This window comes from Ambystoma mexicanum, chromosome 2q, assembly GCF_040938575.1.
Source record: "Ambystoma mexicanum isolate Mex_15411 chromosome 2q, UKY_AmexF1_1, whole genome shotgun sequence".
Lineage (NCBI taxonomy): Eukaryota > Metazoa > Chordata > Amphibia > Caudata > Ambystomatidae > Ambystoma > Ambystoma mexicanum.
Genome location: NC_090924.1, coordinates 1,454,689,936 through 1,454,712,787, shown reverse-complemented (window position 1 = coordinate 1,454,712,787; position 22,852 = coordinate 1,454,689,936).

Sequence of the window (22,852 nt, the reverse complement as noted above, 5' to 3'; positions counted from 1 at the left end):
CAAGCTGCAGGAGCGCTCCTGTCGTATAGAATGTAATCACTGTTCTGTTGCATTAGCAAGCTGCAGGAGGGCTCCTATCGTATAGAATTGAACCCCTGTTCTGTTGCATTAGCAAGCTTCAGGAGTGCTCCTGTCGTATAGAATGTAATCACTGTTCTGTTGCATTAGCAAGCTGCAGGAGGGCTCCTGTCGTATAGAATGTAATCAATGTTCTGTGGCATTAGCAAGCTGCAGGAGTTCTCCTGTCGTATAGAATGTAACCCCTGTTCTGTGGCATTAGCAAGCTGCAGGAGAGCTACTGTCGTATAGAATGTAATCACTGTTTTGTTGCATTAGAAAGCTGCAGGAGCGCACCTGTCGTATAGAATGTAATCACTGTTCTGTTGCATTAGCAAGCTTCAGGAGCGCTCCAGTCGAATAGAATGCAACCCCTGTTCTGTGGCATTAGCAAGCTGCAGGAGCACACCTGTCGTATAGAATGCAACCCCTGTTCTGTGGCATTAGCCAGCTGCAGGAGCGCTCCTGTCGTACAGAATGCAACCCCTGTTCTGTGGCATTAGCAAGCTGCAGGAGCACTCCTGTCGTATAGAATGGAACCCCTGTTCTGTTGCATTAGCAAGCTGCAGGAGCGCTCCTGTCGTATAGAATGTAACCCCTGTTCTGTTGCATTAGCAAGCTGCAGGAGCGCTCCTGTCGTATAGAATGTAATCACTGTTCTGTTACATTAGCAAGCTGCAGGAGCACTCCTGTCGTATAAAATGTAACCCATGTTCTGTTGCATTAGCAAGCTGCAGTGGCGCTCCAGTCGTAAAGAATGTAACCCCTGTTCTGTTGCATTAGCAAGCTGCAGGAGCGCTCCTGTGGTATAGAATGTAACCCCTGTTCTGTTGCATTAGCAAGCTGCAGGAGCGCTCCTGTCGTATAGAATTTAACCCATGTTCTGTTGCATTAGCAAGCTGCAGGAGAGCTACTGTTGTATAGAATGTAATCACTGTTCTGTTACATTAGCAAGCTGCAGGAGCACTCCTGTCGTATAGAATGTAACCCATGTTCTGTTGCATTAGCAAGCTGCAGGAGAGCTACTGTTGTATAGAATGTAATCACTGTTCTGTTACATGAGCAAGCTTCAGAAGCGCTCCTTTCGTATAGAATGTAACCCCTGTTTTGTTGCATTAGCAAGCTGCAGGAGCGCTCCTGTTGTATAGAATGTAACCCCTGCAGGAGCACTCCTGTCATATAGAATGTAACCCCTGTTCTGTGGCATTAGCAAGCTGCAGGAGCGCTCCTGTCGTATAGAATAGAACCCCTGTTCTGTGGCATTAGCCAGCTGCAGGAGCGCTCCAGTTGTATAGAATGTAACCCCTGCAGGAGCACTCCTGTCATATAGAATGTAACCCCTGTTCTGTTGCATTAGCAAGCTTCAGGAGTGCTCCTGTCGTATAGAATGGAACCCCTGTTCTGTGGCATTAGCAAGCTGCAGAAGCGCTCCTGTCGTATTCAATGTAATCACTGTTCTGTTGCATTAGCAAGCTGCAGGAGGGCTCCTATCATATAGAATTGAACCCCTGTTCTGTTGCATTAGCAAGCTTCAGGAGTGCTCCTGTCGTATAGAATGTAATCACTGTTCTGTTGCATTAGCAAGCTGCAGGAGGGGTCCTGTCGTATAGAATGTAATCAATGTTCTGTGGCATTAGCAAGCTGCAGGAGTGCTCCTGTCGTATAGAATGTAACCCCTGTTCTGTGGCATTAGCAAGCTGCAGGAGAGCTACTGTCGTATAGAATGTAATCACTGTTTTGTTGCATTAGCAAGCTGCAGGAGCGCTCCTGTCGTATAGAATGTAATCACTGTTCTGTTGCATTAGCAAGCTGCAGGAGCGCTCCTGTCGTATAGAATGTAACACCTGTTATGTGGCATTAGCCAGCTGCAGGAGCGCTCCTGTCGTATAGAATGCAACCCCTGTTCTGTTGCATTAGCAAGCTGCAGGAGCGCTCCTTTTGTATAGAATGCTACCACTGTTCTGTGACATTAGCCAGCTGCAGGAGCGATCCTGTCGTACAGAATGTAACCACTCTTCTGTGGCATTAGCAAGCTGCAGGAGCGCTCCTGTCGTATAGAATGTAATCACTGTTCTGTTGCATTAGCAAGCTGCAGGAGCACTTCTGTGTTATAGAATGTAACTCCTGCTCTGTGGCATTAGCAAGCTGCAGGAGCGCTCCTGTCGTATAGAATGCGACCCCTGTTCTGTGGCATTAGCAAGCTGCAGGAGCGCTCCTGTCATATAGAATGTAACCCCTGTTCTGTGGCATTAGCAAGCCGCAGGAGCGCTCCTGTCGTATGGAATGCAACCCCTGTTCTGTGGCATTAGCCAGCTGCAGGAGCGCTCCTGTTGTATAGAATGCAACCCATGTTCCGTGGCATTAGCAAGCTGCAGGAGCGCCCCTGTCGTATAGAATGGAACCCCTGTTCTGTTGCATTAGCAAGCTGCAGGAGCGCTCCTGTCGTATAGAATGCACCCCCTGTTCTGTGGCAATAGCAAGCTGCAGGAGCGCTCCTGTCGTATAGAATGCAACCCCTGTTCTGTTGCATTAGCAAGCTGCAGGAGCGCTCCTGTTGTATAGAATGTAACCCCTGCAAGAGCACTCCTGTCATATAGAATCTAACCCCTGTTCTGTGGCATTAGCAAGCTGCAGGAGCGCTCCTGTCGTATAGAATGTAACACCTGTTCTGTGGCATTAGCCAGCTGCAGGAGCGCTCCTGTCGTATAGAATGTAACCCCTGTTCTGTTGCATTAGGAAGCTGCAGGAGCGCTCCTGTCGTATAGAATGCAATCCATGTTCTATGGTATTAGCAAGCTGCAGGAGCGCTCCTGTCGTATAGAATGTAACCCCTGTTCTGTTGCATTAGGAAGCTGCAGGAGCGCTCCTGTCGTATAGAATGCAATCCATGTTCTATGGTATTAGCAAGCTGCAGGAGTGCTCCTGTCGTATAGAATGGAACCCCTGTTCTGTTGCATTAGCAAGCTGCAGGAGCGCTCCTGTCGTATAGAATGCAACCCGTGTTCTCTGGCATTAGCAAGCTGCAGGAGCGCTCCTGTCGTATAGAATGCAACCCCTGTTCTGTTGCATTAGCAAGCTTCAGGAGCGCTCCTGTCGTATAGAACGTAACCCCTGTTCTGTGGCATTAGCAAGCTGCAGGAGCGCTCCTGTTGTATAGAAAGTAACCCCTGCAGGAGCACTCCTGTCATATAGAATGTAACCCCTGTTCTGTGGCATTAGCAAGCTGCAGGAGCACTTCTGTCATATAGAATGTAATCACTGTTCTGTTGCATTAGCACACTGCAGGAGAGCTACTGTCGTATAGAATGTAATCACTGTTCTGTTGCATTAACAAGCTGCAGGAGCTCTCCTGTCTTATAGAATGTAATCACTGTTCTGTTGCATTAGCAAGCTGCAGGAGCGTTCCTGTCGTATAGAATGTAACCCCTGTTCTGTGGCATTAGCTAGCTGCAGGAGCGCTCCTGTCGTATAGAATGTAACACCTTTTCTGTGGCATTAGCCAGCTGCAGGAGAGCTCCTGTCGTATAGAATGTAACCCCTGTTCTGTTGCATTAGCAAGCTGCAGGAGCGCTCCTGTCGTATAGAATGTAATCACTGTTCTGTTGCATTAGCAAGCTTCAGGAGCGCTCCTGTCGTATAGAATGTAATCACTGTTCTGTTACATTAGCAAGCTTCCGGAGCACTCCTGTCGTATAGAATGTAACCCATGTTCTGTTGCATTAGCAAGCTGCAGGAGAGCTACTGTTGTATAGAATGTAATCACTGTTCTGTTACATTAGCAAGCTTCAGGAGCGCTCCTGTCGTATAGAATGTAACCCCTGTTCTGTTGCATTAGCAAGCTGCAGGAGCGCTCCAATCGTATAGAATGTAATCACTGTTCTGTTGCATTAGTAAGATTCAGGAGTGCTCCTGTCGTATATACTGTAATCACTCTTCTGTTACATTAGCAAGCTTCAGGAGCCCTCCTGTCGTATAGAATGTAACCCCTGTTTTGCTGCATTAGCAAGCTGCAGGAGCACTCCTGTTGTATAGAATGTAACCCCTGCAGGAGCACTCCTGTTGTATAGAATGTAACCCCTGTTCTGTGGCATAAGCAAGCTGCAGGAGCGCTCCTGTCGTATAGAATGCAACCCCTGTTCTGTGGCATTAGCCAGCTGCAGGAGCGCTCCTGTCGTACAGAATGCAACCCCTGTTCTGTGGCATAAGCAAGCTGCAGGAGCACTCCTGTTGTATAGAATGGAACCCCTGTTCTGTTGCATTAGCAAGCTGCAGGAGCTCTCCTGTCATATAGAATGTAACCCCTGTTCTGTTGCATTAGCAAGCTGCAGGAGCGCTCCTGTCGTATAGAACGTAATCACTTTTCTGTTGCATTGGAAAGCTTCAGGAGCGCTCCTGTCGTATAGAATGTAATCACTGTTCTGTTACATTAGCAAGCTGCAGGAGCACTCCTGTCGTATAGAATGTAACCCATGTTCTGTTGCATTAGCAAGCTGCAGGAGAGCTACTGTTGTATAGAATGTAATCACTGTTCTGTTACATTAGCAAGCTGCAGTGGCGCTCCAGTCGTAAAGAATGCAACCCCTGTTCTGTTGCATTAGCAAGCTGCAGGAGCGCTCCTGTGGTATAGAATGTAACCCCTGTTCTGTTGCATTAGCAAGCTGCAGGAGCGCTCCTGTCGTATAGAATGTAATCACTGTTCTGTTACATGAGCAAGCTTCAGCAGCGCTCCTTTCGTATCGAATGTAACCCCTGTTTTGTTGCATTAGCAAGCTGCAGGAGCGCTCCAGTTGTATAGAATGTAACCCTTGCAGGAGCACTCCTGTTATATAGAATGTAACCCCTTTTCTGTGGCATTAGCAAGCTGCAGGAGCTCTTCTGTCGTATAAAATGTAATCACTGTTCTGTTGCATTAGCAAGCTGCAGGAGCACTTCTGTCGTATAGAATGTAACCCTTGTTCTGTGGTATTAGCAAGCTGCAGGAGCTCTCCTGTCGTTTAGAATGTAACCCCTGTTCTGTTGCATTACCAAGCTGCAGGAGAGCTACTGTTGTATAGAATGTAATCACTGTTCTGTTACATTATCAAACTTCAGGAGCGCTCCTGTCATATAGAATGTAACCCCTGTTCTGTTGCATTAGCAAGCTGCAGGAGCGCTCCAGTCGTAAAGAATATAATCACTGTTCTGTTGCATTAGCAAGCTTCAGGAGTGCTCCTGTCGTATATAATGTAATCACTGTTCTGTTACATTAGCAAGCTGCAGGAGCACTCCTGTTGTATAGAATGTAACCCCTGCAGGAGCACTCCTGTCATATAGAATGTAACCCCTGTTCTGTGGCATTAGCAAGCTGCAGGAGCGCTCCTGTCGTATAGAATAGAACCCCTGTTATGTGACATTAGCCAGCTGCAGGAGCGCTCCTGTTGTATAGAATGTAACCCCTGCAGAAGCACTCCTGTTATATAGAATGTAACCCCTGTTCTGTGGCATTAGCAAGCTGCAGGAGCTCTTCTGTCGTATAGAATGTAATCACTGTTCTGTTGCATTAGCAAGCTGCAGGCACTTCTGTTGTATAGAATGTAACGCCTGTTCTGTGGCATTAGCAAGCTGCAGAAGTGCTCCTGTCATTTAGAATGGAACCCCTGTTCTGTTGCATTAGCAAGCTTCAGGAGTGCTCCTGTCATATAGAATGTAATCACTGTTATGTTGCATTAGCAAGCTGCAGGAGCACTTCTGTCTTATAGAATGTAACCCCTGTTCTGTGGCATTAGCAAGCTGCAGGAGCGCACCTGTCGTATAGAATGCAACCCCTGTTCTGTGGCATTAGCAAGCTGCAGGAGCGCACCTGTCGTATAGAATGCAACCCCTGTTCTGTGGCATTAGCCAGCTGCAGGAGCGCTCCTGTCGAATAGAATGGAACCCCTGTTCTATTGCATTAGCAAGCTGCAGGAGCGCTCCTGTCGTATAGAATGTAACCCCTGTTCTGTTGCATTAGCAAGCTGCAGGAGCGCTCCTGTCGTATAGAATGTAATCACTGTTCTGTTACATTAGCTAGCTGCAGGTGCACTCCTGTCGTATAGAAAATAACCCATGTTCTGTTGCATTAGCAAGCTGCAGGAGAGCTACTGTTGTATAGAATGTAATCACTGTTCTGTTACATTAGCAAGCTTCAGGAGCGCTCCTGTCGTATAGAATGTAACCGCTGTTCTGTTGCATTAGCAAGCTGCCGTGGCGCTCCAGTCCTATAGAAGGTAATCACTGTTCTGTTGCATTAGCAAGCTTCAGGAGTGCTCCTGTCATATAGAATGTAATCACTGTTCTGTTACATGAGCAAGCTTCAGAAGCGCTCCTTTCGTATAGAATGTAACCCCTGTTCTGTGGCATTAGCAAGCTTCAGGAGCGCTCCTGTAGTATAGAATGTAACCCCTGTTCTGTGGCATTAGCAAGCTGCAGGAGCGCTCCTGTTGTATAGAATGTAACCCCTGCAGGAGCACTCCTGTCGTATAGAATGCAATCCATGTTCTATGGTATTAGCAAGCTGCAGGAGTGCTCCTGTCGTATAGAATGGAACCCCTGTTCTGTTGCATTATCAAGCTGCAGGACCGCTCCTGTCATATAGAATTCAACCCGTGTTCTCTGGCATTAGCAAGCTGCAGGAGCGCTCCTGTCGTATAGAATGCAACCCCTGTTCTGTGGCATTAGCAAGCCGCAGGAGCGCTCCTGTTGTATAGAATGTAACCCCTGCAGGAGCACTCCTGTCATATAGAATGTAACCCCTGTTCTGTGGCATTAGCAAGCTGCAGGTGCACTTCTGTCATATAGAATGTAATTGCTGTTCTGTTGCATTAGCACACTGCAGGAGAGCTACTGTCGTATAGAATGTAATCACTGTTCTGTTGCATTAGCAAGCTGCAGGAGCTCTCCTGTCTTATAGAATGTAATCACTGTTCTGTTGCATTAGCAAGCTGCAGGAGCGTTCCTGTCGTATAGAATGTAACCCCTGTTCTGTGGCATTAGCTAGCTGCAGGAGCGCTCCTGTCGTATAGAATGTAACACCTTTTCTGTGGCATTAGCCAGCTGCAGGAGCGCTCCTGTCGTATAGAATGTAACCCCTGTTCTGTTGCATTAGCAAGCTGCAGGAGCTCTCCTGTCGTATAGAATGGAACCCCCGTTCTGTTACATTAGCAAGCTTCAGGAGCGCTCCAGTCGTATAGAAGGTAACCCTGTTCTGTTGCATTAGCAAGCTGCAGGAGCGCTCCTGTCGTATAGAATGTAACCCCTGTTCTGTGGCATTAGCAAGCTGCAGGAGCGCACCTGTCGTATAGAATGCAACCCCTGTTCTGTGGCATTAGCCAGCTGCAGGAGCGCTCCTGTCGTACAGAATGCAACCCCTGTTCTGTGGCATTAGCAAGCCGCAGGAGCACTCCTGTCGTATAGAATGTTACCCTGTTCTGTTGCATTAGCAAGCTGCATGAGCGCTCCTGTCGTATAGAATGTAACCCCTGTTCTGTTGCATTAGCAAGCTGCAGGAGCGCTCCTGTCGTATAGAATGTAATCACTGTTCTGTTACATTAGCTAGCTGCAGGAGCACTCCTGTCGTATAGAAAATAACCCATGTTCTGTTGCATTAGCAAGCTGCAGGAGAGCTACTGTTGTATAGAATGTAATCACTGTTCTGTTAGATTAGCAAGCTTCAGGAGCGCTCCTGTCATATAGAATGTAACCGCTGTTCTGTTGCATTAGCAAGCTGCAGTGGCGCTCCAGTCGTATAGAAGGTAATCACTGTTCTGTTGCATTAGCAAGCTTCAGGAGTGCTCCTGTCGTATAGAATGTAACCCCTGCAGGAGCACTCCTGTCGTATAGAATGCAATCCATGTTCTATGGTATTAGCAAGCTGCAGGAGTGCTCCTGTCGTATAGAATGGAACCCCTGTGCTGTTGCATTAGCAAGCTGCAGGAGCACTTCTGTCGTATAGAATGTAACCCTTGTTCTGTGGCATTAGCAAGCTGCAGGAGCGTTCCTGTCGTTTAGAATGGAACCCCTGTTCTGTTGCATTAGCAAGCTTCAGGAGTGCTCCTGTCATATAGAATGCAACCCCTGTTCTGTTGCATTAGCAAGCTGCAGGAGCGCTCCTGTTTTATAGAATGCAACCCCTTTTCTGTGGCATTAGCCAGCTGCAGGAGCACTCCTGTCGTATAGAATGTAACCCCTGTTCTGTGGCATTAGCAAGCTTCAGGAGCGCACCTGTCGTATAGAATGTAACCCCTATTCTGTGGCATTAGCAAGCTTCAGGAGCGCTCCTGTCGTATAGAATGTAACCCCTGTTCTGTGGCATTAGCAAGCTTCAGGAGTGCTCCTGTCGTATAGAATGTAACCCCTCAAGGAGCACTCCTGTTGTATAGAATGGAACCCCTGTTCTGTTGCATTAGCAAGCTTCAGGAGTGCTCCTGTCGTATAGAATGCAACTCCTGTTCTGTTGCATTAGCAAGCTGCAGGAGCGCTCCTGTTGCATAGAATGCAACCCCTGTTCGGTGGCATTAGCCAGCAGCAGGAGCGCTCCTGTCGTATAGAATGGAACCCCTGTTCTGTTGCATTAGCAAGCTTCAGGAGCGCTACTGTCGTATAGAATGTAACGCCTGTTCTGTGGCATTAGCAAGCTGCAGGAGCGCTTCTGTCGTATAGAATGTAATCACTGTTCTGTTGCATTAGCAAGCTGCAGGAGCGCTCCTGTCGTATAGAATGTAATCACTGTTCTGTTGCATTAGCAAGCTGCAGGAGCACTTCTGTGTTATAGAATGTAACTCCTGCTCTGTGGCATTAGCAAGCTGCAGGAGCGCTCCTGTCGTATAGAATGGAACCCCTGTTCTGTTGCATTAGCAAGCTTCAGGAGCGCTCCAGTCATATAGAATGGGACCCCTGTTCTGTGGCATTAGCAAGCTGCAGGAGCGCTCCTGTCGGATAGAATGTAACCCCTGTTCTGTGGCATTAGCAAGCCGCAGGAGCGCTCCTGTCGTATAGAATGCAATACCTGTTCTGTGGCATTAGACAGCTGCAGGAGCGCTCCTGTTGTATAGAATGCAACCCATGTTCCGTGGCATTAGCAAGCTGCAAGAGCGCTCCTGTCGTATAGAATGGAACCCCTGTTCTGCTGCATTAGCAAGCTGCAAGAGCGCTCCTGTCGTATAGAATGCACCCCGTGTTCTGTGGCAATAGCAAGCTGCAGGAGCGCTCCTGTCGTATAGAATGCAACCCCTGTTCTGTTGCATTAGCAAGCTGCAGGAGCGCTCCTGTTGTATAGAATGTAACCCCTGCAAGAGCACTCCTGTCATATATAATCTAACCCCTGTTCTGTGGCATTAGCAAGCTGCAGGAGCACTTCTGTCGTATAGAATGTAATTACTGTTCTGATGCATTAGCAAGTTACAGGAGCGCTCCTGTCGTAAAGAATGTAATCACTGTTCTGTTGCATTAGCAAGCTGCAGGAGCGCTCCTGTCGTATAGAATGTAACACTTGTTCTGTGGCAATAGCCAGCTGCAGGAGCGCTCCTGTCGTATAGAATGTAACCCCTGTTCTGTTGCATTAGGAAGCTGCAGGAGCGCTCCTGTCGTATAGAATGCAACCCATGTTCTGTGGTATTAGCAAGATGCAGGAGTGCTCCTGTCGTATAGAATGGAACCCCTGTTCTGTTGCATTAGCAAGCTGCAGGAGCGCTCCTGTCGTATAGAATGCAACCCCTGTTCTCTGGCATTAGCAAGCTGCAGGAGCGCTCCTGTCGTATAGAATGCAACCCCTGTTCTGTTGCATTAGCAAGCTTCAGGAGCGCTACTGTCATATAGAACGAAACCCCTGTTCTGTGGCATTAGCAAGCTGCAGGAGCGCTCCTGTTGTATAGAATGTAACCCCTGCAGGAACACTCCTGTCATATAGAATGTAACCCCTGTTCTGTGGCATTAGCAAGCTGCAGGAGCACTTCTGTCATATAGAATGTAATCACTGTTCTGTTGCATTAGCACACTGCAGGAGAGCTACTGTCGTATAGAATGTAATCACTGTTCTGTTGCATTAGCAAGCTGCAGGAGATCTCCTGTTTTATAGAATGTAATCACTGTTCTGTTGCATTAGCAAGCTGCAGGAGCGTTCCTGTCGTATAGAATGTAACCCCTGTTCTGTGGCATTAGCTAGCTGCAGGAGCGCTCCTGTCGTATAGAATGTAACACCTTTTCTGTGGCATTAGCCAGCTGCAGGAGCGCTCCTGTCGTATAGAATGTAACCCCTGTTCTGTTGCATTAGCAAGCTTCAGGAGCACTCCTGTCGTATAGAATGTAACCCATGTTCTGTTGCATTAGCAAGCTTCAGGAGCACTCCTGTTGTATAGAATGTAACCCATGTTCTGTTGCATTAGCAAGCTACAGGAGAGCTACTGTTGTATAGAATGTAATCACTGTTCTGTTACATTAGCAAGCTTCAGGAGCGCTCCTGTCGTATAGAATGTAACCCCTGTTCTGTTGCATTAGCAAGCTGCAGGAGCGCTCCAGTCGTATAGAATGTAATCACTGTTCTGTTGCATTAGCAAGATTCAGGAGTGCTCCTGTCGTATATAATGTAATCACTGTTCTGTTACATTAGCAAGCTTCAGGAGCCCTCCTGTCGTATAGAATGTAACCCCTGTTTTGCTGCATTAGCAAGCTGCAGGAGCACTCCTGTTGTATAGAATGTAACCCCTACAGGAGCACTCCTGTCATATAGAATGTAACCCCTGTTCTGTGGCATTAGCAAGCTGCAGGAGAGCTCCTGTCATATAGAATAGAACTCCTGTTCTGTGGCATTAGCTAGCTGCAGGAGCGCACCTGTTGTATAGAATGTAACCCCTGCAGGAGCACTCCTGTTATATAGAATGTAACCCCTGTTCTGTGGCATTAGCAAGCTGCAGGAGCACTTCTGTCGTATAGAATGTAACCCCTGTTCTGTGGCATTACCAAGCTGCAGGAGTGCTCCTGTCGTTTAGAATGGAACCCCTGTTCTGTTACATTAGCAAGCTTCAGGAGCGCTCCTGTTGTATAGAATGTAACCCCTGCAGGAGCACTCCTGTCCTATAGAATGTAACCCCTGTTCTGTGGCATTAGCAAGCTGCAGGAGTGCTCCTGTCGTATAGAATAGAACCCCTGTTCTGTGGCATTAGCCAGCTGCGGGAGCGCTCCATTTGTATAGAATGTAACCCCTGCAGGACCACTCCTGTCATATAGAATGTAACCCCTTTTCTGTGGCATTAGCAAGCTCCAGGAGCTCTTCTGTCGCATAGAATGTAATCACTGTTCTGTTGCATTAGCAAGCTGCAGGAGCACTTCTGTCGTATAGAATGTAACCCTTGTTCTGTGGCATTAGCAAGCTGCAGGAGCGCTCCTGTCGTTCAGAATGGAACCCCTGTTCTGTTGCATTAGCAAGCTCAGGAGTGCTCCTGTCGTATAGAATGCAACCCCTGTTCTGTTGCATTAGCAAGCTGCAGGAGCGCTCCTGTTGTATAGAATGCAACCCCTTTTCTGTATCATTAGCCAGCTGCAGGAGCACTCCTGTCGTATAGAATGTAACCCCTGTTCTGTGGCATTAGCAAGCTTCAGGAGCGCACCTGTCGTATAGAATGTAACCCCTATTCTGTGGCATTAGCAAGCTTCAGGAGCGCTCCTGTCGTATAGAATGTAACCCCTGTTCTGTGGCATTAGCAAGCTTCAGGAGCGCTCCTGTCGTATAGAATGTAACCCCTGCAGGAGCACTCCTGTCATATAGAATGGAACCCCTGTTCTGTTGCATTAGTAAGCTTCAGGAGCGCTCCTGTCGTATAGAAAGTAATCACTGTTCTGTTGCATTAGCAAGCTGCAGGAGCGCTCCTGTCGTATAGAATGCAACCCCTGTTCTGTTGTGTTAGCAAGCTGCAGGAGCGCTCCTGTTGTATAGAATGCAACCCCTGTTCTGTGGCGTTAGCCAGCTGCAGGAGCACTCCTGTCGTATAGAATGGAACCCCTGTTCTGTTGCATTAGCAAGCTTCAGGAGCGCTCCTGTCGTATAGAATGTAATCCCTGTTCTGTTGCATTAGCAAGCTGCATGAGCACTCCTGTCGTATAGAATGTAATCACTGTTCTGTTGCATTAGCAAGCTGCAGGAGGGCTCATGTCGTATAGAATGGAACCCCTGTTCTGTTGCATTAGCAAGCTTCCGGAGCGCTCCTGTCGTATAGAATGCAACCCCTGTTCTGTTGCGTTAGCAAGCTGCAGGAGCGCTCCTGTTGTATAGAATGCAACCCCTGTTCTGTGGCGTTAGCCAGCTGCAGGAGCACTCCTGTCGTATAGAATGGAACCCCTGTTCTGTTGCATTAGCAAGCTGCAGGAGAGCTACTGTCGTATAGAATGTAATCACTGTTCTGTGGCATTAGCAAGCTGCAGGAGTGCTCCTGTCGTATAGAATGTAATCCCTGTTCTGTGGCATTAGCCAGCTGCAGGAGTGCTCCTGTCGTATAGAATGCAACCCCTGTTGTGTTGCATTAGCAAGCTGCAGGAGCGCTCCTTTTGTATAGAATGCAACCCCTGTTCTGTGACATTAGTCAGCTTCAGGAGCGCTCCTGTCGTACACAATGTAACCCCTGTTCTGTGGCATTAGCAAGCTGCAGGAGCGCTCCTTTTGTATAGAATGCAACCCCTGTTCTGTGACATTAGTCAGCTTCAGGAGCGCTCCTGTCGTACACAATGTAACCCCTGTTCTGTGGCATTAGCAAGCTGCAGGAGCGCTTCTGTCGTATAGAATGTAATCACTGTTCTGTTGCATTAGCAAGCTGCAGGAGGGCTCCTGTCGTATGGAATGGAACCCCTGTTCTGTTGCATTAGCAAGCTTCAGGAGTGCTCCTGTCGTATAGAATGGAACCCCTCTTCTGTGGCATTAGCAAGCTGCAGGAGCGCTCCTGTCGTATAGAATGTAATCACTGTTCTGTTGCATTAGCAAGCTGCAGGAGGGCTCCTATCGTATAGAATTGAACCCTTGTTCTGTTGCATTAGCAAGCTTCAGGAGTGCTCCTGTCGTATAGAATGTAATCACTGTTCTGTTGCATTAGCAAGCTGCAGGAGGGCTCCTGTCGTATAGAATGTAATCAATGTTCTGTGGCATTAGCAAGCTGCAGGAGTTCTCCTGTCGTATAGAATGTAACCCCTGTTCTGTGGCATTAGCAAGCTGCAGGAGAGCTACTGTCGTATAGAATGTAATCACTGTTTTGTTGCATTAGCAAGCTGCAGGAGCGCTCCTGTCGTATAGAATATAATCACTGTTCTGTTGCATTAGCAAGCTTCAGGAGCGCTCCAGTCGAATAGAATGCAACCCCTGTTCTGTGGCATTAGCAAGCTGCAGGAGCGCACCTGTCGTATAGAATGCAACCCCTGTTCTGTGGCATTAGCCAGCTGCAGGAGCGCTCCTGTCGTACAGAATGCAACCCCTGTTCTGTGGCATTAGCAAGCTGCAGGAGCACTCCTGTCGTATAGAATGGAACCCCTGTTCTGTTGCATTAGCAAGCTGCAGGAGCGCTCCTGTCGTATAGAATGTAACCCCTGTTCTGTTGCATTAGCAAGCTGCAGGAGCGCTCCTGTCGTATAGAATGTAATCACTGTTCTGTTACATTAGCAAGCTGCAGGAGCACTCCTGTCGTATAAAATGTAACCCATGTTCTGTTGCATTAGCAAGCTGCAGGAGAGCTACTGTTGTATAGAATGTAATCACTGTTCTGGTACATTAGCAAGCTTCAGGAGCGCTCCTGTCGTATAGAATGTAACCGCTGTTCTGTTGCATTAGCAAGCTGCAGTGGCGCTCCAGTCGTAAAGAATGTAACCCCTGTTCTGTTGCATTAGCAAGCTGCAGGAGCGCTCCTGTGGTATAGAATGTAACCCCTGTTCTGTTGCATTAGCAAGCTGCAGGAGCGCTCCTGTTGTATAGAATGTAACCCATGTTCTGTTGCATTAGCAAGCTGCAGGAGAGCTACTGTTGTATAGAATGTAATCACTGTTCTGTTACATTAGCAAGCTGCAGGAGCACTCCTGTCGTATAGAATGTAACCCATGTTCTGTTGCATTAGCAAGCTGCAGGAGAGCTACTGTTGTATAGAATGTAATCACTGTTCTGTTACATGAGCAAGCTTCAGAAGCGCTCCTTTCGTATAGAATGTAACCCCTGTTTTGTTGCATTAGCAAGCTGCAGGAGCGCTCCTGTTGTATAGAATGTAACCCCTGCAGGAGCACTCCTGTCATATAGAATGTAACCCCTGTTCTGTGGCATTAGCAAGCTGCAGGAGAGCTACTGTCGTATAGAATGTAATCACTGTTTTGTTGCATTAGCAAGCTGCAGGAGCGCTCCTGTCGTATAGAATATAATCACTGTTCTGTTGCATTAGCAAGCTTCAGGAGCGCTCCAGTCGAATAGAATGCAACCCCTGTTCTGTGGCATTAGCAAGCTGCAGGAGCGCACCTGTCGTATAGAATGCAACCCCTGTTCTGTGGCATTAGCCAGCTGCAGGAGCGCTCCTGTCGTACAGAATGCAACCCCTGTTCTGTGGCATTAGCAAGCTGCAGGAGCACTCCTGTCGTATAGAATGGAACCCCTGTTCTGTTGCATTAGCAAGCTGCAGGAGCGCTCCTGTCGTATAGAATGTAACCCCTGTTCTGTTGCATTAGCAAGCTGCAGGAGCGCTCCTGTCGTATAGAATGTAATCACTGTTCTGTTACATTAGCAAGCTGCAGGAGCACTCCTGTCGTATAAAATGTAACCCATGTTCTGTTGCATTAGCAAGCTGCAGGAGAGCTACTGTTGTATAGAATGTAATCACTGTTCTGGTACATTAGCAAGCTTCAGGAGCGCTCCTGTCGTATAGAATGTAACCGCTGTTCTGTTGCATTAGCAAGCTGCAGTGGCGCTCCAGTCGTAAAGAATGTAACCCCTGTTCTGTTGCATTAGCAAGCTGCAGGAGCGCTCCTGTGGTATAGAATGTAACCCCTGTTCTGTTGCATTAGCAAGCTGCAGGAGCGCTCCTGTTGTATAGAATGTAACCCATGTTCTGTTGCATTAGCAAGCTGCAGGAGAGCTACTGTTGTATAGAATGTAATCACTGTTCTGTTACATTAGCAAGCTGCAGGAGCACTCCTGTCGTATAGAATGTAACCCATGTTCTGTTGCATTAGCAAGCTGCAGGAGAGCTACTGTTGTATAGAATGTAACCCCTGCAGGAGCACTCCTGTCATATAGAATGTAACCCCTGTTCTGTGGCATTAGCAAGCTGCAGGAGCGCTCCTGTCGTATAGAATAGAACCCCTGTTCTGTGGCATTAGCCAGCTGCAGGAGCGCTCCAGTTGTATAGAATGTAACCCCTGCAGGAGCACTCCTGTCATATAGAATGTAACCCCTGTTCTGTTGCATTAGCAAGCTTCAGGAGTGCTCCTGTCGTATAGAATGGAACCCCTGTTCTGTGGCATTAACAAGCTGCAGGAGCGCTCCTGTCGTATAGAATGTAATCACTGTTCTGTTGCAATCGCAAGCTGCAGGAGGGCTCCTATCATATAGAATTGAACCCCTGTTCTGTGGCATTAGCAAGCTTCAGGAGTGCTCCTGTCGTATAGAATGTAATCACTGTTCTGTTGCATTAGCAAGCTGCAGGAGGGGTCCTGTCGTATAGAATGTAATCAATGTTCTGTGGCATTAGCAAGCTGCAGGAGTGCTCCTGTCGTATAGAATGTAACCCCTGTTCTGTGGCATTAGCAAGCTGCAGGAGAGCTACTGTTGTATAGAATGTAATCACTGTTTTGTTGCATTAGCAAGCTGCAGGAGCGCTCCTGTCGTATAGAATGTAATCACTGTTCTGTTGCATTAGCAAGCTGCAGGAGCGCTCCTGTCGTATAGAATGTAACACCTGTTATGTGGCATTAGCCAGCTGCAGGAGCGCTCCTGTCGTATAGAATGCAACCCCTGTTCTGTTGCATTAGCAAGCTGCAGGAGCGCTCCTTTTGTATAGAATGCAACCCCTGTTCTGTGACATTAGCCAGCTGCAGGAGCGCTCCTGTCGTACACAATGTAACCACTCTTCTGTGGCATTAGCAAGCTGCAGGAGCGCTCCTGTCGTATAGAATGTAATCACTGTTCTGTTGCATTAGCAAGCTGCAGGAGCACTTCTGTGTTATAGAATGTAACTCCTGCTCTGTGGCATTAGCAAGCTGCAGGAGCGCTCCTGTCGTATAGAATGGAACCCCTGTTCTGTTGCATTAGCAAGCTTCAGGAGCGCTCCAGTCATATAGAATGCGACCCCTGTTCTGTGGCATTAGCAAGCTGCAGGAGCGCTCCTGTCATATAGAATGTAACCCCTGTTCTGTGGCATTAGCAAGCCGCAGGAGCGCTCCTGTCGTATGGAATGCAACCCCTGTTCTGTGGCATTAGCCAGCTGCAGGAGCGCTCCTGTTGTATAGAATGCGACCCCTGTTCTGTGGCATTAGCAAGCTGCAGGAGCGCTCCTGTCATATAGAATGTAACCCCTGTTCTGTGGCATTAGCAAGCCGCAGGAGCGCTCCTGTCGTATGGAATGCAACCCATGTTCCGTGGCATTAACAAGCTGCAGGAGCGCTCCTGTCGTATAGAATGGAACCCCTGTTCTGTTGCATTAGCAAGCTGCAGGAGCGCTCCTGTCGTATAGAATGCACCCCCTGTTCTGTGGCAATAGCAAGCTGCAGGAGCGCTCCTGTCGTATAGAATGCAACCCCTGTTCTGTTGCATTAGCAAGCTGCAGGAGCGCTCCTGTTGTATAGAATGTAACCCCTGCAAGAGCACTCCTTTCATATAGAATCTAACCCCTGTTCTGTGGCATTAGCAAGCTGCAGGAGCACTTCTGTCGTATTGAATGTAATCACTGTTCTGAAGCATTAGCAAGTTACAGGAGCACTCCTGTCGTAAAGAATGTAATCACTGTTCTGTTGCATCAGCAAGCTGCAGGAGCGCTCCTGTCGTATAGAATGTAACACCTGTTCTGTGGCATTAGCCAGCTGCAGGAGCGCTCCTGTCGTATAGAATGTAACCCCTGTTCTGTTGCATTAGGAAGCTGCAGGAGCGCTCCTGTCGTATAGAATGCAATCCATGTTCTATGGTATTAGCAAGCTGCAGGAGTGCTCCTGTCGTATAGAATGGAACCCCTGTTCTGTTGCATTAGCAAGCTGCAGGAGCGCTCCTGTCGTATAGAATGCAACCCGTGTTCTCTGGCATTAGCAAGCTGCAGGAGCGCTCCTGTCGTATAGAATGCAACCCCTGTTCTGTTGCATTAGCAAGCTTCAGGAGCGCTCCTGTCGTATAGAACGTAACCTCTGTTCTGTGGCATTAGCAAGCTGCAGGAGCGCTCCTGTTGTATAGAATGTAACCCCTGCAGGAACACTCCTGTCATATAGAATGTAACCCCTGTTCTGTGGCATTAGCAAGCTGCAGGAGCACTTCTGTCATATAGAATGTAATCACTGTTCTGTTGCATTAGCACACTGCAGGAGAGCTACTGTCGTATAGAATGTAACCCCTGTTCTGTGGCATTAGCTAGCTGCAGGAGCGCTCCTGTCGTATAGAATGTAACACCTTTTCTGTGGCATTAGCCAGCTGCAGGAGCGCTCCTGTCGTATAGAATGTAACCCCTGTTCTGTTGCATTAGCAAGCTGCAGGAGTGCTCCTGTCGTATAGAATGTAATCACTGTTCTGTTGCATTAGCAAGCTTCAGGAGCGCTCCTGTCGTATAGAATGTAATCACTGTTCTGTTACATTAGCAAGCTTCCGGAGCACTCCTGTCGTATAGAATGTAACCCATGTTCTGTTGCATTAGCAAGCTGCAGGAGAGCTACTGTTGTATAGAATGTAATCACTGTTCTGTTACATTAGCAAGCTTCAGGAGCGCTCCTGTCGTATAGAATGTAACCCCTGTTCTGTTGCATTAGCAAGCTGCAGGAGCGCTCCAGTCGTATAGAATGTAATCACTGTTCTGTTGCATTAGCAAGATTCAGGAGTGCTCCTGTCGTATATACTGTAATCACTCTTCTGTTACATTAGCAAGCTTCAGGAGCCCTCCTCTCGTATAGAATGTAACCCCTGTTTTGCTGCATTAGCAAGCTGCAGGAGCACTCCTGTTGTATAGAATGTAACCCCTGCAGGAGCACTCCTGTCGTATAGAATGTAACCCCTGTTCTGTGGCATTAGCAAGCTGCAGGAGCGCTCCTGTCGTATAGAATGCAACCCCTGTTCTGTGGCATTAGCCAGCTGCAGGAGCGCTCCTGTCGTACAGAATGCAACCCCTGTTCTGTGCCATAAGCAAGCTGCAGGAGCACTCCTGTTGTATAGAATTGAACCCCTGTTCTGTTGCATTAGCAAGCTGCAGGAGCGTTCCTGTCGTATAGAATGTAACCCCTGTTCTGTTGCATTAGCAAGCTGCAGGAGCGCTCCTGTCGTATAGAATGTAATCACTTTTCTGTTGCATTGGAAAGCTTCAGGAGCGCTCCTGTCGTATAGAATGTAATCACTGTTCTGTTACATTAGCAAGCTGCAGGAGCACTCCTGTCGTATAGAATGTAACCCATGTTCTGTTGCATTAGCAAGCTGCAGGAGAGCTACTGTTGTATAGAATGTAATCACTGTTCTGTTACATTAGCAAGCTTCAGTAGCGCTCCTGTCGTATAGAATGTAACCCCTGTTCTGTTGCATTAGCAAGCTGCAGTGGCGCTCCAGTCGTATAGAATGTAATCACTGTTCTGTTGCATTAGCAAGCTTCAGGAGTGCTCCTGTCGTATAGAATGTAATCACTGTTCTGTTACATGAGCAAGCTTCAGCAGCGCTCCTTTCGTATCGAATGTAACCCCTGTTTTGTTGCATTAGCAAGCTGCAGGAGCGCTCCAGTTGTATAGAATGTAACCCTTGCAGGAGCACTCCTGTTATATAGAATGTAACCCCTTTTCTGTGGCATTAGCAAGCTGCAGGAGCTCTTCTGTCGTATAGAATGTAATCACTGTTCTGTTGCATTAGCAAGCTGCAGGAGCACTTCTGTCGTATAGAATGTAACCCTTGTTCTGTGGTATTAGCAAGCTGCAGGAGCTCTCCTGTCGTTTAGAATGTAACCCCTGTTCTGTTGCATTACCAAGCTGCAGGAGAGCTACTGTTGTATAGAATGTAATCACTGTTCTGTTACATTATCAAACTTCAGGAGCGCTCCTGTCGTATAGAATGTAACCCCTGTTCTGTTGCATTAGCAAGCTGCAGGAGCGCTCCAGTCGTAAAGAATATAATCACTGTTCTGTTGCATTAGCAAGCTTCAGGAGTGCTCCTGTCGTATATAATGTAATCACTGTTCTGTTACATTAGCAAGCTGCAGGAGCACTCCTGTTGTATAGAATGTAACCCCTGCAGGAGCACTCCTGTCATATAGAATGTAACCTCTGTTCTGTGGCATTAGCAAGCTGCAGGAGCTCTTCTGTCGTATAGAATGTAATCACTGTTCTGTTGCATTAGCAAGCTGCAGGAGTGCTCCGGTCATTTAGAATGGAACCCCTGTTCTGTTGCATTAGCAAGCTTCAGGAGTGCTCCTGTCATATAGAATGTAATCACTGTTATGTTGCATTAGCAAGCTGCAGGAGCACTTCTGTCTTATAGAATGTAACCCCTGTTCTGTGGCATTAGCAAGCTGCAGGAGCTCTCCTGTCGTACAGAATGGAACCCCCGTTCTGTTGCATTAGCAAGCTTCAGGAGCGCTCCAGTCGTATAGAAGGTAACCCTGTTCTGTTGCATTAGCAAGCTGCAGGAGCGCTCCTGTCGTATAGAATGTAACCCCTGTTCTGTGGCATTAGCAAGCTGCAGGAGCGCACCTGTCGTATAGAATGCAACCCCTGTTCTGTGGCATTAGCCAGCTGCAGGAGCGCTCCTGTCGTACAGAATGCAACCCCTGTTCTGTGGCATTAGCAAGCCGCAGGAGCACTCCTGTCGTATAGAATGGAACCCCTGTTCTGTTGCATTAGCAAGCTGCAGGAGCGCTCCTGTCGTATAGAATGTAACCCCTGTTCTGTTGCATTAGCAAGCTGCAGGAGCGCTCCTGTCGTATAGAATGTAATCACTGTTCTGTTACATTAGCTAGCTGCAGGAGCACTCCTGTCGTATAGAAAATAACCCATGTTCTGTTGCATTAGCAAGCTGCAGGAGAGCTACTGTTGTATAGAATGTAATCACTGTTCTGTTACATTAGCAAGCTTCAGGAGCGCTCCTGTCGTATAGAATGTAACCGCTGTTCTGTTGCATTAGCAAGCTGCAGTGGCGCTCCAGTCGTATAGAAGGTAATCACTGTTCTGTTGCATTAGCAAGCTTCAGGAGTGCTCCTGTCGTATAGAATGTAATCACTGTTCTGTTACATGAGCAAGCTTCAGAAGCGCTCCTTTCGTATAGAATGTAACCCCTGTTTTGTTGCATTAGCAAGCTGCAGGAGCGCTCCTGTTGTATAGAATGTAACCCCTGCAGGAGCACTCCTGTCGTATAGAATGCAATCCATGTTCTATGGTATTAGCAAGCTGCAGGAGTGCTCCTGTCGTATAGAATGGAACCCCTGTTCTGTTGCATTAGCAAGCTGCAGGAGCGCTCCTGTCATATAGAATGCAACCCGTGTTCTCTGGCATTAGCAAGCTGCAGGAGCGCTCCTGTCGTATAGAATGCAACCCCTGTTCTGTTGCATTAGCAAGCTTCAGGAGCTCTCCTGTCGTATAGAACGTAACCCCTGTTCTGTGGCATTAGCAAGCTGCAGGAGCGCTCCTGTTGTATAGAATGTAACCCCTGCAGGAGCACTCCTGTCATATAGAATGTAACCCCTGTTCTGTGGCATTAGCAAGCTGCAGGTGCACTTCTGTCATATAGAATGTAATCGCTGTTCTGTTGCATTAGCACACTGCAGGAGAGCTACTGTCGTATAGAATGTAATCACTGTTCTGTTGCATTAGCAAGCTGCAGGAGCTCTCCTGTCTTATAGAATGTAATCACTGTTCTGTTGCATTAGCAAGCTGCAGGAGCGTTCCTGTCGTATAGAATGTAACCCCTGTTCTGTGGCATTAGCTAGCTGCAGGAGCGCTCCTGTCGTATAGAATGTAACACCTTTTCTGTGGCATTAGCCAGCTGCAGGAGCGCTCCTGTCGTATAGAATGTAACCCCGGTTCTGTTGCATTAGCAAGCTGCAGGAGCTCTCCTGTCGTATAGAATGGAACCCCCGTTCTGTTGCATTAGCAAGCTTCAGGAGCGCTCCAGTCGCATAGAATGCAACCCCTGTTCTGTGGCATTAGCCAGCTGCAGGAGCGCTCCTGTCGTACAGAATGCAACCCCTGTTCTGTGGCATTAGCAAGCCGCAGGAGCACTCCTGTCGTATAGAATGGAACCCCTGTTCTGTTGCATTAGCAAGCTGCAGGAGCGCTCCTGTCGTATAGAATGTAACCCCTGTTCTGTTGCATTAGCAAGCTGCAGGAGCGCTCCTGTCGTATAGAATGTAATCACTGTTCTGTTACATTAGCTAGCTGCAGGAGCACTCCTGTCGTATAGAAAATAACCCATGTTCTGTTGCATTAGCAAGCTGCAGGAGAGCTACTGTTGTATAGAATGTAATCACTGTTCTGTTACATTAGCAAGCTTCAGGAGCGCTCCTGTTATATAGAATGTAACCGCTGTTCTGTTGCATTAGCAAGCAGCAGTGGCGCTCTAGTCGTATAGAAGGTAATCACTGTTCTGTTGCATTAGCAAGCTTCAGGAGTGCTCCTGTCGTATAGAATGTAACCCCTGCAGGAGCACTCCTGTCGTATAGAATGCAATCCATGTTCTATGGTATTAGCAAGCTGCAGGAGTGCTCCTGTCGTATAGAATGGAACCCCTGTTCTGTTGCATTAGCAAGCTGCAGGAGCGCTCCTGTCGTATAGAATGTAACCCCTGCAGGAGCATTCCTGTCATATAGAATGTAACCCCTTTTCTGTGGCATTAGCAAGCTTCAGGAGCTCTTCTGTCGTATAGAATGTAATCACTGTTCTGTTGCATTAGCAAGCTGCAGGAGGGCTCCTATCGTATAGAATGGAACCCCTGTTCTGTTGCATTAGCAAGCTGCAGGAGCGCTCCTGTCGTATAGAATGTAACCCCTGCAGGAGCATTCCTGTCATATAGAATGTAACCCCTTTTCTGTGGCATTAGCAAGCTGCAGGAGCACTTCTGTCGTATAGAATGTAACCCTTGTTCTGTGGCATTAGCAAGCTGCAGGAGTGTTCCTGTCGTTTAGAATGGAACCCTGTTCTGTTGCATTAGCAAGCTTCAGGAGTGCTCCTGTCATATAGAATGCAACCCCTGTTCTGTTGCATTAGCAAGCTCCAGGAGCGCTCCTGTTTTATAGAATGCAACCCCTTTTCTGTGGCATTAGCCAGCTGCAGGAGCACTCCTGTCGTATAGAATGTAACCCCTGTTCTGTGGCATTAGCAAGCTTCAGGAGCGCACCTGTCGTATAGAATGTAACCCCTATTCTGTGGCATTAGCAAGCTTCAGGAGCGCTCCTGTCGTATAGAATGTAACGCCTGTTCTGTGGCATTAGCAAGCTTCAGGAGTGCTCCTGTCGTATAGAATGTAACCCCTCAAGGAGCACTCCTGTCGTATAGAATGGAACGCCTGTTCTGTTGCATTAGCAAGCTTCAGGAGTGCTCCTGTCGTATAGAATGCAACCCCTGTTCTGTTGCATTAGCAAGCTGCAGGAACGCTCCTGTTGTATAGAAT